Source organism: Schistocerca cancellata, chromosome 5 (genome assembly GCF_023864275.1).
Source record: "Schistocerca cancellata isolate TAMUIC-IGC-003103 chromosome 5, iqSchCanc2.1, whole genome shotgun sequence".
NCBI lineage: Eukaryota > Metazoa > Arthropoda > Insecta > Orthoptera > Acrididae > Schistocerca > Schistocerca cancellata.
The window spans coordinates 499602351-499623223 of NC_064630.1; the positions used below are offsets into that span (position 1 = coordinate 499602351).

General features: G+C 41.8%; 1 non-coding gene across 1 annotated transcript; it reads right to left on the reverse strand.

Annotated features, from left to right (window-relative positions):
* Positions 1-715: 715 nt before the first annotated feature.
* Positions 716-787, reverse strand: Trnat-agu (transfer RNA threonine (anticodon AGU)). Its single transcript has one exon. It is a non-coding gene; the product is annotated as a tRNA-Thr (tRNA).
* Positions 788-20873: the final 20086 nt, after the last annotated feature.

Sequence of the window (20873 nt, forward strand, 5' to 3'; positions counted from 1 at the left end):
ATTTCGTTGGTCTGTTTCTCTTCTTGTGGCGTACAGTCTTTGCCTTACATGCCAATTAACGATGCAATCAGCAACGCTGACGTCGACTAGTGTGACGCAAGACAGAACCGACGCTTATTTCGGAACGAGTTCTCTAGCTACCGTCGTGGGCGTGTACCGAGGCTGGTGCAACATTATTTCCCTTTGAAATTAGCCTCAAAGGACAGTGTGTCGCTGCAGGTCATAGATTCTGGCTAGTTTTAGCTCTCGCTGCAACTAAATTTCTCTCTCTCTCTCTGTCTGTGTCCCCTTCTCTGCTGTCTCTACTGTGTTATTACCTCGCTGCAGAGGAGGAGAGTAATGTGGTTGTTGGGGAATGCGTGTGGCTGGAGGTACAAAATAACATAGCATGGCCAGTGGAGTTTACAGTTTTGCCATGGAAAGCATCGTTCCAGTCACACAGATGGAAACACGTGGCTTTAATACGACACCTCCTTCAACAGCAGACCCACCAGGGTGCCAGTGCTTTTGACGCACCATTTTCAGTGTGTCAAATCTTAGTGGAGTGCATTTCATATTCAAATAACCGTGCCGCAATATCTTTTGTTAATGATATGTTCACTGTTTTAAATATCAGTGAGACAAGTGTGGAAAGATTTTATGTTTTTGTGTGTCAAAAGTTGTGTTCAAATCATGGCGTAAGATTTTTTGTTTTTCCCTGAGTGGCTGGTTCACCTATCAAGGCCAGGATTCAAACCCGGGCCTCCTGCTCACTAGGCAGATGCGCTTACCACTACGCCACCCTGGCACAGTGGGTTTGCACAACTGCACAGACTACCTTAGCACACCTCCCTCCTCGATCCAAATTCCCATTCGCACCTCAGCCTACGTGATATTCACCGTTTAGCGTCAATGATCTAACCAACCACGATATTGTGAATCAGATTTAAAACTTTGACTCCGTCTCCATTTCTCTCTTAATATATATTTTGAAACTGAGGCTCAGTTATTTAAAGCACTTCTAACATCCAATTACAGAATCGTTATCCTACATTTACTTGTTCTTAAAGTGTCTTTCCCAGTTTTTATTACTGGTCACGAGTACCAAGGAATAACGTCAAACTCTCCCCATATGCGTCCATACACGTCGTGGTCGACTCAGAGGCCGCATTAATCATCCTTCCTATTTTCGGAAATAAGTAGCAACGGAGGCAGGAACACACGATCTTTGACGTAACCCAGTAAGAAGAAACCACATAGACTTAAGTCAGGTGGCCGTGCTGGTCACTGAAAAGGAGAAGAGTCATGATGTCATTGTGGGAAGCACTTCAGGTCCAATGCTGAGAGGGATCCTGGCATTGAGGGAATAACAAACGTCTGATAGAAAGTGTGATGGAACACAATTTTGTTTTAAAGTCTCCACCGTCTACCGTAATTGTGGCATAAGTCATTGCTGCAGCGTGCCCAAGTATACGAAACCAGCTGCAGGTTTCTAGGAAAAGAAAACTAGTAAATAAACTTTTAAACTGGACATGTCAGCACTGACGCTAGCCTTGGGTGAACCGCTAATGCGTGCCACAACCTCGTGCAAATCGTATTTGTCGCAAATACGAACTCTTTCCTGACTCGTGTAACGTGATTGCTTCATTGAAAACCATATTTTGAGAAAAACTTGCCTTCCTCCAGTAGCGTCACAAGTCGTTGTAAAAGTAAGAATCATGCTGTCACCGAGCGAGGCACAGTCGGCTCTCAGCCGTGGCAGCGTGCGGACGGCCCCGCGCGCCGGCCAGTGCTCCGCTGCAGGCGTTGTTTACATCCGCGTCGTAGCTTTAAGGCTTGTGTCCGTCCACCGTGAACAACATGTCGAGCGCTTACCGCCGTGCGACCCTTAAAGTTTCCTTCCCAGCTGAACATGCGCGACCTCGTGCACACGAAGTTGAAACGTTCATACGTGAAGAATTTCGTTTAGATCCTAACCACGTTATCGGAATCCATTTTCGATCATGGGTAGTGTCGTTTATATTAAAATGACAAACATCGAGGTGTGTGAAGATGTTTTTCGCCGCCATGCCAATGGACTTAAGTTCAAATACTCTGATGGTCACGTCAGAGCTGTAACACTTGAACTCACAGAGTACGGTCAACGCACGATTAGGGTGTTTGAACTACCTTTTGAAGTGCCGAAGAACGAAGTTGTCTCTGCGTTACAACCATACGGTACCGTCATCGCTTACGTAGAGGAAAAATGGCAAACCTCCACGACCTACCATGTCCTTAATGGTTTACGTCAGGTCAAAATTGAACTAAAAAGACATATACCATCATACCTGACAATTGGCGGGGTGCGAGCCATTGTCATGTACGACGGCCAACCCCGAACATGTGCGGGTTGTGAACAAGAAGGCCACGTCAGATCCGCCTGCATGCGAAGCCGCCTGATCCAGACGCCGGTCGGCGAGGAAGCGTCCCCAGCGGTGATCACTCAGATTCCTGTTACATATGCCAAGGTTGCCAAGGAAGGTAGCACCTCTAACAGGATCTTCCGGCTCCGTTGACGTCGTCTGATCAGGTAGATGCAACCGCTACTGAGATTCCTTCTGAGGTGCCACAGACGCCAGATCCTGACCCTCGCAGCACTGTGACTGCTACGGAGATTGACGTTGATTCGGGAGTGGTACCTTTCCTTCAGACTGGTCCGGAGTCAGACGAAAGCCACCCGCAATCAGACTCTGAACGACATTGCATGGGGGCTTAATAAAATATGATTGAAAATATTTTTTTGTAACTGTGAGTCCGTTTACGCAAGTCTCGTAAACGGCTGGCCCTGACTAGTATTATTACGCAATCTGACTGCATAGAATAACCTGACTAGTATTATTACGCAATCTGACTGCATAGAATAACAACTAACAATGAAAGAAACTCTTCGTTAACACAGTTAATTAATTAAGTCCCCAGCAACTATAAAACCTACGAAACCAAAGCACAAGTATAACTGTTCTGTGTGTGGTAGTGTGACTCAACGCACATCTGGCACGGTTCTTCTTCAACAAAACAAGAATTTTTAAATACCAATTATACTGTCGTGATAAAAGAAAATTAGAAATACTACAATTGCGTAAGGAAAGCAGAATTACACTCTAATACAAGAACACAAGCCAGATGCTTTGTTGACTGAACCTGTAATGGCACATTATTCAGGACACACAATAATAAGAAAATAAAGAACAGTAGTTAGTTACCTTAATTTATATTGACGAAAAGCACTCAGATCATTACAATATCTCCATTGGAACAACATCTGCTATCTCTCCCATCAAATAACTGCATAAACATGGAACAACACTCTCCACTACCGCATCTCACTCGGACTTCAGCTACAATCAGTGTCCACCACAACTTCTCGGCACGAACTCTCGGCAAGAACTCCCGCTGCTACCTCTCAACACGCACTGCCAGTGGAGGCGGCGGAACAATACTCTCTCTGGCGCGATTTTTGGCGCTGTGGCTCAGTGTAGCCACCTTTCATATGCCCTTCCTCCACGGGCTAGAATTTGATGGTATTTTTGCCAGCATTGGTGGTGAAAATACCACCAAATTCGTCAAAAAAAATACAGACAAAATAAAAGACAATATTAATACGTAAATATCATATAACTAGATAAAATTTTGGCTTTGCACTGACCTTTCAATAGCCTAATATATAAAATACACTTAGCAATACAAATTCTTTCATACATGTGACTTTACATAATAGTTTACAGAAATATCATGTGGTTAAACAGTTCAATCAATAGCGTCAGCAATGACGAATATGTACAGGTAAGCGTCTCATAACTTTTCACAAACAGTAATACACAAAAAATCAGTTAATACAAATATTCACAACAAGTAGTTCACAGTTCCAGCAGTAGCACCCAGCACTGTTGAATAGGTGCTGACAGCAACAAGTGACATCATCCCAGTAGAAGCAGTCCATCAGTGGCACCCAGCATTGTGGAACAGGTGCAGACAGCAAGAAGTAACATCATTTCAGTAGAAGCAGTCCATCAGTGGCACCCAGTAATGTTGAACAGGTGCTACAGCAACAAGTGACACCATTTCAGTAGAAGCAGTTCCATCAGTGGCACCCAGCAATGTTGAACAGGTGCAGACACCATCAGGTGACATTATGTCAGTAGAAGCAGTTCCATCAGTGGCACCCAGCATTGTGGAGTAGGTTCAGACTCCAACAGGTGACATCATTTCAGTAGAAGCAGTTCCATCAGTGGCACCCAGCAATGTTGAACAGGTGCAGACACCATCAGGTGACATTATGTCAGTAGAAGCAGTTCCATCAGTGGCACCCAGCATTGTGGAGTAGGTTCAGACTCCAACAGGTGACATCATTTCAATAGAAGCGGTCCATCAATGGCACCCAGCAATGTTGAGTAGGTGCAGACACCATCAAGTGACATTATGTCAGTAGAAGCAGTTCCATCAGTGGCACCCAGGAATGTTGAGCAAGTGCAGACACCAAGAAGTGACTTCATTTCAGTAGAAGCAGTTCGTCAGTGGCACCCAGCATTGTGGAGTAGGTTCAGACTCTAACAAATGACATTAAACAACTATCACTGATTACACAGTTCATTAGCAGAAATTAAACATGTCCTAGTGGCACCAATCATGTAGAAAAAGTACAAGTAACAGTCCATAATTTCGTCCCTACTCAGACAGTTCAAGCATGAACAATAGTTTGAATACACTTACAAATGCTTTTACAATGCTTTTACACTAAACATACAAATCATAACAAACACACAAATGATATCAGATAATTGTTATATTACTATTACAAATACACAAACATCAGTTAATATTTTTGGGTGTCAGTGCAAGCCACTACAAACAAATAAAATAATATTTAGGAGATAGGTGGCTAGGATTAGGAAAGGAAAACACACAAAACACACTCACTCATCTTTCATCCACATTAAGTACTGCTGTGTAATTGTATAGTGTTAACTGTCTGAATCCACTTCTGTCAAATTTCATGTTCATCATGTGTATCAAGTAGTAGTGGCAGCAATGTATAGCAGTCAATAATTGTTAAGTCAACGTCATAGTCATCATGTCAAGACCAATGTTTGCCAAGCCAGATCAAAATGTACTGTTACTGAACAACTGTCAGTGTGCCAAGATATGCAACTTCCTCTCTCCAAAAAAAAGTACATACTGCTTAGTGATTTAACAAAGTGTGTGTAGACAATCTTCCTTCCATTTTAGTGTTCTAGTCTGCTATCTTCATCCTCCTTGTTCCATATAGACCAACAACAAAAAAAAAATGCACCTCACTTACTTTACCTTTTATCCACAAAGCTCCAATCAACTTCATATAATCTCAATACCTCAATAATACCTCTTCAATACGTCGACATATAAACCTTAGCCAGTATCATTTACCTTACCTCTTGTCCACAAAAACTCCAATATTACCAATATCATTTCACTTCCATAACAACTCTTTCCTCAAGTCAGTTTCGTCGAACAAGTACAGATAAAATCCTAATGCAAACCTCCTCATCCCATACAATCCGAAGACACACTGTCAACACACAACCTCTGTGTAATCCATCTGACCAAAATCTTCTACTCATTATGAATTATAAACAAAGAATACATACATGACCTCTAACAGACTTAGTTCGAATAACTCTCAGTAATTAAGTACGATTACGGAGTGTGAATGATGCTAATATTTCACAGTGTGTACACCACTTCAAGAATTATGGCAAACAGAAGCAAACATGTGGAGTATTTCTTGTATCAAGTGTCACTTCCTATTTCAATTGCTCACGAAAAATGCAGTGTAATAACTGTGTTGGTATGTCATGTCGTTAGCTTCCTTCCTATTGGCATACATTTATACAGCTTTCATAAAACCTCCACACTCATGTGACTTCTATGATGTTTCTTGTACTAATGTCGTTCGTCGAATTATTGCAGTTCATTTTCTTATGTTAAAATATAAAGCACTGAGCGTAAGCAAAACAAGCAACAGCGAGTAAATATACCAGTAGAGAACAGAATGTCAACAAGTGGATGCAGCACAAATCTTACAACGAGGCTCTGCCAAGCGAACAATCTGTAAATAGTACCATAGTGTAACCTAAACTCTATGTTCATACACAGTATAATAGCATTTCTATATACAAAATTAAAGAGTAGTTGTGACAACAAACAGAAATGTGTAAATGTGCAATCCATACGCATAGCAGTAAACATATATCTTACGTACTAAACAGGTCATCAGCATCGTATAACCGTAAGCAAATAAATGTTCATATGTAATCTAATAAATAAACATGAAGGCGCAAGCAATTAAATCACAAAGTATAACTTACATACCTAACCACATCAGCACAATTTATCAGGTGACAATTATAATTTAAATAAATAGGCACAGCAGGCACATAATTAAAAATATGACATCAGTGAAAAAGCAGTGCAGCCAAGCGATGCATAATATACACAAGTTACAACTCAATTCATGGATAATCATTGTCAAAATCAGTTAACGTACGCAAGCACGTCGCTTCACCAGCAAATTCATAGAACATGTAATTAGCACAAAGTATGAATCACGTAATCGCGAGCAGCAAATTACGTCTAAAGTACGTACCTAAGTGGAAATATGTTACCTGAAAAATAAACTCAATTAATAATTACCTTTTTAGTTTATTACTTTCTTCTTCTAAATGACATTTTTCCTGAAATTTTCTCGATAGCAAGTCGTCTTAACGTCGGACACGCACAGAATTTACCTGAAGTTCTTAAATATTTTATAGAACCGTATCCTGAAAAATACTGAATGTTAATAACAGAATTCATCAAGTCACTATAGCTTTATACTGATTTTATTCGGAGAAAGACTGTGTATTTGTTTACGGCTGTCAGTGCATTCGCACTGAGCGCTCGATCAGCTGTAGGCGCGTGACGTAGGAAGTGATTGTTTGCGGTCAACGACTGCCTTTAGCGGCGCGCAGGCTTGACTGTTGCTTTGAGTATGTGCCGCCGCCAAAACACAGCGCGGTATCCTTGTACTCTCCGTGTGTTTACATACAACTGTTAGTTTCTCCAAAGTATGTCATTCTACAAAAATTTTTACGTTAGATATATGATGTATTCCTTTAGAGCGTCGTGATTTAAGAGTTTCTACTTCGACAGTGTTATCATGAATAATTTTGCGAATCCTATATGGACCGTTATAAAGCAGAAAAAATTTGCGACACAAGCCTTTTCCTTTGTGAGATAAACGATGAGCCTTAATTAACACCTTCTGACCAACTGACAAGATTTTTAAACGACCAGGACGCTTAGCTGATTTCACTCTTCTAGCAGCCGCAGATGCAATATTTTGTAGAGCCAGGTTGACAACTTCAGAATGCCGCAGTTTCCGTGAAGGCGGAAAAGGAACGATTTCAGAAATGCGATTTGTCGGTGCTTTGTTTTTTAATATCAGTATAGGTGGTAAAGAAGTTGAGTCGTTAGGAAGTTCATTCAGAATGTTTTGAAAAATATGAAGATACTGATCCCACGTTCTGTGATTCTGATGACAATAAAGACGACACAATTTATTGATTTCCTTCATCCATCTCTCTGAAGCGTTAGATTGAGGGTGAAAAAGTGAAATGAAAATTGGTTTAATTTTACGACGCTGTAGAGTACGAAGCCAAATTTTAGAACGAAACTGTGATCCATTATCTGATATAACCTTATCAACATGACCCACTTCTTTAAGAAAATGTTTGATGAAAGCGTTAGATACTGAACGAGCTGTTGCTTTGCGTAACGGTGTAAAACACACATATTTTGATGTCAACTCCACTGCTACGAAAATGTACGCAAAACCATTAGTAGATCGAACCACTGGACCGAACAAATCAACTGCTGCCATGTCCTTTAATTTTGCTGGAATGATAGGAAACAACGGTGCTCTGTGAGATACTGTCGGCGGTTTAGCCTTTTGACATAATTTGCATTTGGCAAGAACAAATCGAATACGTTTTTCCATATTATTGAAGTAGCAATTTTCTCGTAATTTATGAAAGCATTTTCTGGGACCAAAGTGTGCATAACTGAAATGCGTATACCAAATCAGCTTATTAACCCACTCATCAGGAATACAAACTAACCAAACAAAGTTGTCGACCGATTTTCGTTTAAAAAGAATTTTCCAGATAGATCGCAAAAACGAGGTGTGACCAATTTGTCCAATCTAACAAAGCGTCTAAGAAAATTACAGACACCAAGGAAACTACGAACATCACGTTTGGTGGTAGGCACAGCGTAATTACGAATAGCGTCAAGTTTTTTTTGGATCAGGAAGAATACCTTCTGTAGACATAATGTGACCGAGAAATCTCACCTGAGAACGACCAAATTCAGATTTTTCTAAGTTTACTGTAATGCCAACTCGTGCAAAAATACGTAATAATGAATCCAAAATTTTGTTGTGCTCACTCCAAGAATGTTTAGCAATAAGAATGTCGTCGACATAAGAAGTAATATTGTCACGAAGATAAACAGGTAAAATTTCATTTAAACTACGAATGAATGCTGCTGAAGATACACTAAGTCCAAACGGTAATTTCCAAAGTCACTTTTGGGTAAAACAGTCATATCCGGTTATTGTTTACTTACTCACTAGATAGATTGATAGTCGAAGAGTTGTTTCGATAGATGCAAAGAATAGTGAAAGAGTAGGCAGCGGTACAGAAAACTAAAATGGAAATAGCACCACTACAGCTCGGGGCCCTATGCTCGCTACGGCACATATTCACTTAGAGTAGTGAATCCCCTGAGGACTTTAATAGCTGCACATTAATTTCAGTTTGTGACTTAATGGGACATTTGGCGGAAGTGCGTACAGAAATTGAGCTAGCCATGAAAATGGAAGTATGTCATTCTTAGATTTGCGAAAGATCTTAAATTTCCGAACAGTCAAAAAGTGTTTATAGTCAAAGTTTTCGCCTCGTGGCGACAAAGACCTACCGCGTCTGTCCCAGTCCCAATGCCGATTATTGTCAAGTTCGCGCGCCTGGCGCTCTCTTGTTGCATCCCGTAAATGAAACAAATTATTTTCTTCAAACCCCTGTGGTATCTGTGATTCTAAATTTCTTTTGCCGTCTTTTCCTACGATTTCGCCTTCAATTTGTTTGACTTGCTTTTTTAATGCCTCAAATTCCCTTTTCACGCGTTCATTAAATTTTCCCTGATTTTCAACATGTTTATTTATGCTCTGGTACTCTTCGGTTTCTGAAAATGGCAATGGAGCTGTGTCATCTGAATCTCTGTCCCCATTTAAACTAAGATTTGTCAATTTATCTGAAATCTCCTCCACTCTTTCCGATAAGTCACCAATTTGTTCTTTCTGTTTATTTACGTCTTCCGTAAGTGTCGCGACTCGCGTTTCAGTATTAACGCATTTAGTAGTTAACTGTTCATACTGTTGTGTTAGGTTATTTAGTCTGTCATTTGGTACGGATTCCTCGATTCTCTCAAATATTTCTTCCTTATCTTTTGCACGTTGTAAATTTAACTCTGAAAATTTCTGTACTATCACGCGATCTCTTTCCTCCTGTTCTCTATCCTGTTCCCTTTGTCTAATCTCTACTGCAATTAATCTATTATTGTGAGAATTCAAAATCGGTTGTACTTCTTCTCTGATTTCTTTCTTTAATTCATCTTTCATATTTTTGAAACATGTCCCTATTCGTGAGTCTAGCCGTGTTTCCATTGTTCCCATATCAGTTTCTAATCGTGTTGCCAAAGTTCCCATCTCTGTTTTAATTGTTCCTATCTCTGTTTTTAATTCAGTTTTATATTCAGATCGAAAATCTAATATTACACTCATCAACTGCTCCAAAGTAACTGTTTCAAAATTCTTTTCACCCCTCACATTTCCCACAAAACCAACTTCCTTCTGCATGGCTGTAAAGCTATCTGTGTTCGATACTATTCCAGAATCTTCTATCGTTACTCTCGTATTCTGAGAATTTTTCTGATTGAGAAAAACCTTGAACTGGTTCCGGACTATTTTCCCGACTTATTACATTGTTTTCCACTTCATTATCCACCATACTGTTGTCCTGTGTTGGCGAGTTCGCCATGTCAACAATTTCGTTATTCTCACTATTCATCATTTTTGCCTTTTTCATTGATCGCGTAATCATTTACAAAATATACAAAACTCGTTACTATACGAAATTTATACACAATGACACTCTATCACCAACAATATCAATCACAAGAAATGCTTCCTTCAAACACGATTGACGAACAATTGAAATAATTGCACTAAATTGTCAAACCCATAGACAAGACAATAAAATTTAAATTTTGAAAAATACCATTAGAAGAATGCCAATTACCAAATCTACACATGCAAAATAGACTACAATTACTAAACTACAAATTACTACAACAATACTACTGTCTACTATTTTTGCAATCAGAAGAATTCCAAGGGACGATCCGAAGCAGCGGTCGCCACGTGCATGGGGGCTTAATAAAATATGATTGAAAATATTTTTTTGTAACTGTGAGTCCGTTTACGCAAGTCTCGTAAACGGCTGGCCCTGACTAGTATTATTACGCAATCTGACTGCATAGAATAACCTGACTAGTATTATTACGCAATCTGACTGCATAGAATAACAACTAACAATGAAAGAAACTCTTCGTTAACACAGTTAATTAATTAAGTCCCCAGCAACTATAAAACCTACGAAACCAAAGCACAAGTATAACTGTTCTGTGTGTGGTAGTGTGACTCAACGCACATCTGGCACGGTTCTTCTTCAACAAAACAAGAATTTTTAAATACCAATTATACTGTCGTGATAAAAGAAAATTAGAAATACTACAATTGCGTAAGGAAAGCAGAATTACACTCTAATACAAGAACACAAGCCAGATGCTTTGTTGACTGAACCTGTAATGGCACATTATTCAGGACACACAATAATAAGAAAATAAAGAACAGTAGTTAGTTACCTTAATTTATATTGACGAAAAGCACTCAGATCATTACAATATCTCCATTGGAACAACATCTGCTATCTCTCCCATCAAATAACTGCATAAACATGGAACAACACTCTCCACTACCGCATCTCACTCGGACTTCAGCTACAATCAGTGTCCACCACAACTTCTCGGCACGAACTCTCGGCAAGAACTCCCGCTGCTACCTCTCAACACGCACTGCCAGTGGAGGCGGCGGAACAATACTCTCTCTGGCGCGATTTTTGGCGCTGTGGCTCAGTGTAGCCACCTTTCAACATGTTACAAAACAAGGGTCGACACGAAAGAGAAAGAAACGTAGCCGTACACCCCCTGATGAATCCATTCTACGGATGGATACCAGGGATGCAGACCCGAAGATGGACGACAAACCGCTCTTTGTTGACCAAAAGTCTGATGCGAACGACCCACCACAAGCGACCACTGGCAACTAACACCCCTCCTTACTGGCGCCGTCGCCCCCACAGGTCGACGTTGAAGAGAGCCTATCCGCTGAGCCGAAAACTACGTCTCCTCTCCACGTGGATGGTGTGCACAGCCGATGCCCTACCGCAGTATGTCTCCTAGGCAGACGACGTGGAGATCGAAGGAACTGGGGTAGACGGTGCTGATGCGTGAGAAATAAACATCCCAGGTTGGGATGCATAAACTAAAACCAGAGGAGGGGATGGTCTGATGCAGAGGGGAGGAAATCCCCCCCATCCCCCCATGCAAATCGCACACTGTAACAGACCAAGAAGGGCGTCGCTACGTAACCCAATCTGCAATAGGGAATGTGCTTCACGCCCACAACCAGCAGCTCTACGCCGCAATTCCACATTCCCCAGAGTTGATCGAGGAAGTCTCACAGCTCAACTTCGGTGTTATCCAAGAAGATGCGGCGATTGACTTGATGTCAAAGGTGACTGATGATGAAGTCCGCGATGCGATCCGGGCAGGAACCATCAATCGCTCCCCAGGACCCGACGGTCTTCCCCTCGAATTTTATCGCACTTTCCGTGATTTGTTAGAGTCCACCTTCACCTCCATCTGTCGGGAACTGATGTCTCCGGAAGTACCTGTGCCGGACGCCTTCAAGAAATGAATTATTATTCCTGTACATAAACCGCATGGTGGCAACAATATCAGTGATTATCGGCCCATCACCCTCCTTAACAGTGATATGAAAATCTTCACTCGCCTCTTGGCGGCACGACTTAAAAACGTTGCCTGATATGTTGTGTCGCCAGACCAAGCATCTTTGGGAGGGGATAATAATATCCGCACAGCTTTATGCCGCTACAGGGATATGATCGCCGTTACCCAGGCACAACGCCTGTCTGGGGCACTTGCGTCTTTGGACTTAAGTGAAGCTTTTGATAGGGTTGACCATTCGTTCCTTACGGCCGTTCTCCACCATGTGGGTTTCCCAGTCGCCGTTATCACGGTAGTTATGCGCCTTCTGCGGGGTGCCTCATCCAGGATAATGTACAATGGCAGACTCACTCCTCCGATAAAAATAGGTCGATCCGTACGTCAAGGCTGCCCTTTATCAGCGATTTTGTACGCCTTTTCCTTGGAATCCTTGCTATGTGGACTAAGACAACGTTTGATAGGGTGTTCCATAGATCGCTACCGATTCTGTTGCACGGCCTATGCTGACGATGTAGTCATCTGTTTACGTAATGCCGACGAGGTTCGCGCTGTTTTGACGTGGGTAGCGACTTATGGCGAGGCATCGGGTAGCTCTTTAAACGTACGTAAGTCACAAGTTATGTTCATTGGCACGGGACTTCCCGTGGAGTGCGTTATACCTCTCACCACCGTTGATACCATACTCTGTTTGGGAATAGATTTTTCATCTGATCTCCGGCGTTCAACCACCATCAACTGCCGACGCCTCCTTTAATGATCAAAGCAGGTTATAAGGACCATCGCCTTCGAACCCTAGATATTCTCCAACGAGCTCGATATATAAATATATATATCGCATCCCGAGTTCCCCATGTAGCACAAGTTCTACCTTTTCCGCTTACTGTGCCACGTCGCATGTTGGCAGCGATGGCATCTTTCGTCAGCTCTGGGCTGTTGTTCAAAGTTGACTATGCAACCCTTACTCTTCCCCGTGAACGAGGCGGGATAGGTCTGTTTCACGTGCCGGATAGAGCTCGCGCCCTATTTGTCAGCTCCCAGATGACGGTATGGACACGTTGCCCAACGAGCCTCACTGGTCTCCTCCTGTCGGCATGTACGCCGGTCTCACTGTCAGCCCCAGTGATGATCTCGGATGTTCTGACCCAGTTCCATTGTATACGATACTTCTTTCTTGAACTCAGTTATCTACGCCTCACCTTACCAAGACAACTTTTACTCAAGACAAAGGCAGTATACAATTTCCTCCAATTAGGTCGTCCCCTAACCCTATTGAACAGAAGTTCCCCCAGGTTGACTGGCGTCATGTATGGCGCGTGGTGTTCGCCTGTTACCTTGACACGAATGTTCAATCTGTCTGGTACCTAACTGTCAATGGTAAGCAAATCAACCAATTTCGCCTTCATCGTATCCACCTCGCCAAATCACCTCTATGTTCCACGTGTGGAGTACCAGACAATGATGAACATCGGTTTGTTTGCGGACCGGCGGCGGAGGTTTGGCACTTGGTTCGTCGTATTGTGGCTTTTCTAACGCGGGACATTCCGGATCGGATTACTCCCCTTTCATTATTATTTCCGGAACGTGACTATTTTCCTCGGACGAAGACCAATGCTGTGAATTTGATTCGCGGACATGCCATTCACTACCTATTTGGACAAACTGTAGAATCTGTACTCGATTTTTGGACATACCTCAATGACCGTCCGTCACCCAAAATACAGACAATTTTTCTCAAACTTCCTTGGGAGTGCTTTCCACGACCCGCCTCGCAGCTGGAATGTGTTAAGCCAAGAGAGAAGAAGGTTTCCTGTTTGAACCAATGAACATTTCTGAACAATTTAACGGAACACATCAATTTCGAGAAGACGTGACTCAACATATCACCAGCGGCGCGCAGAAGACCTCTGATTAATTACACAACAAAAAGAAAAAAAAGAAAAAGAAAGGAAAAGAGGAATAAAAATAAAAAAAAACAATAAAAGAATAAGAACAAAAATAAAATTCAGAAAAAGGAAGATTTTGTTTTGTTTGTAAGGATAACCCTAACCTTGATTTCCCATATTTCTCCTGGTATATAGGTAGCTCTCTGGAGTAGGTTTAGTCAGGAGCCAACGCCTGAAGTGGACCAGATTTTTTTTTTATAGGATGAAAAGTGGCGGTGGCACTTAAGGTTTGTTTTTTGTAGTTCCCAAAGAAAAAAAGGAAAAACGTGGTTAAAAAGATGTAAAAAAGTGGTGAAGGCGTTGAACTTTAAAAAAGAAAAAAAGAAAAATAAATAAAAAAAGATGTCTTTGGTTCAAGTATTCCCTTGAGTGAAAAATTTTTCTTTCTTTACTGTCGCAAAAAAAGAAAAAAAAAAGGAAAAAAAAAAAGGTGGCGCAGTGGTTAGCACATTGGAATCGCATTCGGGAGGACGACGGTTCAATCCCGCGTCCGGCCATCCTGATTTAGGTTTTTTCCGTGATTTCCCTAAATCGCTGCAGGCAAATGCCGGGATGGTTCCTTTAAAAGGGCACGGCCAACTTCCTTCCCTGTCCTTCCCTAATCCTATGAGACCGATGACCTCGCTGTTTGGTGTTTTCCCCCAAACAATCCAATCCAATCATGCTGTCCCGATCAGTCAGCGCATACAGAGCTGCATCCGGTATCGTTTTACACGCACACTTTTGCGCAGAACGCTCCACACAGGTGACTGCGATATCTTCAGTTACCTGCTGGCACGTAACGCAGCGCCACACCTTCTCTGCTGATGGTCTGAGCACTACATAAAGCAGCCAGCCTCACGGATTGGCGTGTACCACCCACGGATTGTTTTGTCTGTTGGAGCTTTCACCTGGTATCTTGTACGAAATGGTCGGCGAACCTTCTCAACTGACTCACATTTAGCAAATTCAGAGACAGGAAACGCACTCATTGCTCAATTGTACGCCACGTTATGGCACGCCTGCCTCTCGTGGTGCAGTCTCGAACTATGCCATGGCGCTTATTACCAATTGAAACTTGGAGAGATGTTCTAGCCACTGATGTGTGTCATTTTCTCGTGTGCTTACAGGTTTCGGGTAGTCATCATCTGAAACCCGTGAGGTACTATTAAGAAACACAGGAAAGGTATTTGCAGTTACGAATACAGGCAACATGCAGTTGTAGATTGGAGCGACGACATTGAAAATTTTTGCTGGATCATGACTCGAATACGGAGCGAACACCAGTTATCCGAGCGCCGTCATTCCATTACATAGCTCAAGGTTGTCGATATTCGCTACTGCAGATACATTTAATGTATTTCATAACAGATGTAGTCACCGCAATGCCTGCGTGTCCGAAGGAACATTGCAACATACGTCTTACAAACACAGGCAGTGCAATATCGTACTAGAGGCGTGCAATAAATAATACTACACATTTTTTCCTCAGTCATTTTCAGTTGAAAAAATGTGGAATTTTTGTGGATATCGTGGAATAGTCCCGCTTTAGCTCCTAGAGTGTCGTAATGTTCCGATATGCGGTAACACTGCAGGTAGACTTCAAAGTAGTGTCTGCAACAGAGGTGCTTTCCAACCAGACGGCTGTCATTGAGATTCTTTTGGAGGAATACCAGACGATCTCAGATATTCATAGGTGCTTGCAGAATGTCTACGGATACCTGCCACTGAACAAAAGCAGGGTGAGCCGTTGGGTGAGGCGTCTGTCATCGTCGCAACAAGGTCTCGCAAACCTGTCCGGTCACCCTCGTGCCGGCCGGCTGCACAGAGCTGTGACACTTGCAATATTGGAACGTGTGGACACTCTCATTCGAGGTGATAGACGGATCACAATCCAACGCCTCGCTGCCCAACTGGACATTTATGTTGGTAGTGTCGACACACTTGTCCACAAGTTGGAGTACTCACAGGTGCCCGCTAGATTCCTTGCCGCCTAACAGAAGGTCATAAGGAGCAACGAAGAATCATTTGTGCGGAATTGTTTGCGCGTTACGAGTCTGATCTTGACAATTTTTTGTCGAACATCGTCACAGGCGATGAAACAAGGATTCATCACTTTGAACCGGAAACAAAACGGTAATCCATGGAGTGACACCACACCACCTCTCCTCCCGAAAAAAAGTTCAAAGTTCCGCCTCAGTCGTTAAAGTCATGGCGATCGTCTTCTGGTACTCTGAACGAGTTATATTTGATGACCTCCCTCATGGTGCAACGATGAACTCTGAAGTGTATTGCGGTACCACTCAGGAAATTGAAGAAATGTCTTAAGCGTGTTCGTCGCCACAAAAATGGAAACGAACTTCTCCTTCCCCACGACAATGCAAGGCCTCATACAAGTCTGCACACCCCAGAGGAACTCACAAAACTTCTTTCTACAGTTCGTCCTTATCGACCCTACAGCCCTGATCTCACTCCTTCCAAATTCGATCTGTTTGTCACAATGAAGAATGCATCCGTGGGGATCAGTAAGTGGTCACTGATGCAGCAAGACGTTGGTTTCGACCAATAGAGTGGTACTATACAACCATTAGGCCCTTCCAGTAAGGTGACGTGGGGACCCAACATTGAACGGAAATTATGTTGAAAATTAGGGCTTTGTACTCAAAAGAGTGGCGAACAATATCGTGCACTGGAGTTCTGAATAAAAACAACCTACTTTCAGAAAAAAAGTGTTGAATTACTTTTTGAACGTCTCTCGTACTTACGAATAGCCATGTATTGATAAGATACCACTGTCTGTGTTATTGTCAGACGTTTTTCGGCTATTTGTTATGTGTCAATGGACCTTTGTCCAACGAAGATTGCTTATTAAGAAAAAGATTATTATTATTAATCATCTAGTTCTTTTACCGTAAGGGTATTCATAATCATGCAGTTGAGTGCTTTGAAACCAATGTCACTATCATCGTCATCATTATCACCATCATCATAATCATAATTATCATTATTATCATCCATCCTCCCCCCCCCCTCTCTCTCTCTCTCTCTCTCTCTCTCTCTCTGCGTGTGTGTGTTTCACAAAGAAGAATATACGAGCCGTTCGCATTATGAGCTAGCGGAGGTCAAATTTCAGCTTCTCGGAACGAACAGCAGACGTCAGACGGGCGTCAAGAAAGCGGTCAGTGAAAGCGGACGCGTTCGGCGATCCGCGCGCCAGGAAAGCTGAGTGAGCAACGGCAGCAGCAGCGTCCCGCCGCTGGTTTGGGACGATTTATGGCCGAAGCAGGTCGGCCCGCCGCTGCAGGCGGTAGCGCCCTGGGACAGACCGGCCGAGATTAATGTAATGGCCGGGCCGGCGCAATTACGGCCCAGGCAGCCGGCACGGGTCCACACAGCCTTTCCCGCTACCGTCTACCTGTCACAGGCGAAAAAAGCACGCCCCGTCTGTCCTGTGGGCCTGTCGTGTAGTTCACCTTTCATGGCGACCGTGGCACCGTATCGGAAACCAAGTTGTTCGATGTGGTTTGGTTAGGCGCTGGCCAATAGTGGCACGGCAGCGTATTTGACCATCGACACAACCTTTAATAGTGATTTTAAGGTTGTGCTCGTCCAGTGCAGCAACTGTCTCTGAAATATCCTCCTTAGATAAAAGTAACTTTGAAAGAGGAACAAGAGGAACAAAAGGAACAAAAAAACAGACGTCCCACAAGAGCCTTTGTTAGGGCCAGTTATTGCAACAGATGATAAGTGATTAAAACTACGTTGAACCAAATAACGTGGTTTTTATATGTTTCTTCAAAATATTGAATCTTAAGTAACCAACAACACATCGAAATTAAACCCTATTTTCCACAGTCTTCTTTTTGACGTGAAAACGTTTATTCGCTCGTCGGTCCAACATTCTTGTGTCATAAAACACCATCGGATTTGAATCGCTGATAACTTCGACACTAATAATGGAAAAAACGTGGTTGAGCTCACAACGGATACGTAACATGCCTACACGCTATACGTACAGTTACAGCTGCAAAACTACCGTAGACTATCGTAAGTATGGACTGCGGTAGATTTACTAATAGTTTAGGTCAGTTAAGATCGTAACCGCGTCATCTGTACGTTAGATGTGTTGCATACCTATCGGGCTTCAACTCATTTCGAACGCTTTGTCTGCGTATGCCATCAGTGTCTTACTAGATTCCCCTAACAAGCGGAAGCGGTGAACCGTCTGGAAACTGAGTAAGGATATGTAAAACGCCAGTAAAAATACGGAAGATTTCTGCTCTACATATTTATCCTCGTGTCTGTTACATAAAAACAAAATGTATTTACAGTAAAATTGAAAATGTCGTGGTTTAATTCGCGTTTTATTCGAAAACTGTTGATTTATAACGTAAAACAGAGAGTTTTTGTAGTAAAAATTATATATGCGTTCATTCCTTATACATATATACCATCTACCGCTAGGAAACACAATTTCCTCAAAGAAAGGTAAAATTATAAAAAAAGTAAAACAAAAACATATCAAACATTGCGTCAATACTTCGTCCAACTTAAATAAAGCATGTTTCTGTTATTGCTAAACAAGCTGTGGACTTCATGAAAGATCATCTTGTCTTCGATCATGATGAAGAACGTTCGGTTGAGTATAAAATTTCAGTTGCATTTGTGCATATAAACTGCACTTGCATCAAAAGTAATTGTTTTGGTTATAAGAAAGCGCAGGTTACAAGGGTAACTAAGTTTTTTTGTTTACGAAACGCGATTTATGTTTTGTAACGATATAAAATACACAATGGGCTAACACAATACTATAAGCGGTTCTAGTTATGTGCAAAAAAACAAATAAACAAACAAAAAATAAACAAAATTCATCGGCTCCCAGTTCCTCTCTCACTAATTCTTTTATATTTCTTTTCATTCCATTGCTATCAATACTACCGGTAATCCTACCATTTACGTACAGCACCAAAACTACTGACCCTTAGTTGTGGTGGGGCACAACTCTACGCACAGTATTTGTTTTTCCTTTGACGTCATCGTACCAGTGTCGGCGCATGTGTGTGACTGTTACGATGTAGCTTTGAGTAAAATTATAACTGATGTAGTAATAATGTCGTGTGACCGTGGCCTCCCGTCGGGTAGACCGGTCGCCTGGTGCAAATCTTTCAATTTGACGCCACTTCGGCGACTTGCGCGTCGATGGGGATGAAATGATGATGATTAGGACAACCCAACACCCAGTCCCTGAGCGGAGAAAATCTCTGACCCAGCCGGGAATCGAACCCGGGCCCTTAGGATTGACATTCTATCGCGCATACCACTCAGCTACCGGGGACGGACACTTTGTGTAGTATGCAATCGTGTTTAGTGAGGACATTGGTTCGCGTCTCACTATGAAGACGCTACGGAGCTCCACTAGCCCTCAGAGTCATACAACGTAAATATGCACCGCGATATAAGTGAAGCTAAACTGAAAATTATGAAGTAAAGAAATATATCCTCTCTTGTGAATCGGAAATATGCTCGGAATCATACAAAACGTAAGCCAGAGGAAAGCTTGCATCGAAAGGAATCCGGGAAACCTAAAAAGTCTGGTGCCGGCGAAAGCAAGAGCTACGGCAGCGTCGAAAAGGAAAGGAAAGAACGTCGCAAAATGATTACGTATCTGGCCCACCAGACATACAGCGGCCCTCAGCTGTCAGAACTTATGATTTATCTTTTCTGTAACCACAGTACTGCTTCGTGTAACCAATGTAATAAAAATATTGATAATTAAATTACGTAGTAATACGAAACACTTGTTACAATTTTATGCCAAAGTTTTCACGTAAGGACTATGGGTCAGATCCGAACTGTACAGACCGAAATTTCCTTTTTCTTCTTTTCTCGGTTTACTATAATAATAATAATAATAATAATAATTATTATTATTATTTACTTATTTATTTATTTATTTATTTATTTATTGTTTTGGCTTCCTGAAGGTCACATAAAATAAAATGAATATTCCACCTGACTTTTTCTTTATTTTGTCCTAGAAGCCTATGAAACATTTTACTTTTGCTCTGACCTTTATCTTTTTCCTCTTCCTTCCTCCGTTATTTCCACATCCCTCACATCTACTTTAACCTATTTGATCCTCTTTCTTAATGTCTTTGAGTTTCTGTCAAAAAGTTTAAAAATTCTTTTTGTTAATTTTTTTTCATCCAGCCTTCTTAGGAGTCCTTTTCCTTCTAGTAACTAGTATTCGTTTTCTATTTCCTAAATTTCTTTATTACTTCTTAATTTCGATTTCCTATTGTGTATTTTGGTCCCAAGATTTTCCTAATTACCTCGATGTCCTTCTTTTCTGTTTCACTTAATTGTTTGGCAGTATTCAACGAAAGGCATTCTGAAGCATAAACGCACACAGGTGTACTAACAATCTTCTATCGCCAGAGTTTTTCATTTATGGAAGTAGATTTCTTGTTCTGCAGGTTTTGGTTAATAGGAAAGCCACTTCCACTTTCCTTGCCATTGCTTCTTTAACCAGAGCATTTGGTTTTATTATTTCACTTACATATTTAATTTCGGTAGCTTTTTTCAATTCTTCCGTGTATTCCAGTGCCTGCTTTGCATTTGTCATATACTTTGTTTTTTCAAAAGTCACACACAGGCCTGTTTTTGAAGCTATCTCCTGAAGGGGATTTATCTCCACGGGAGCATCTTCCACATATCAAGCTAAGATGGAAAAATCGTCTGCGAAAGCCAAGCAATCAATTTTCATATTAT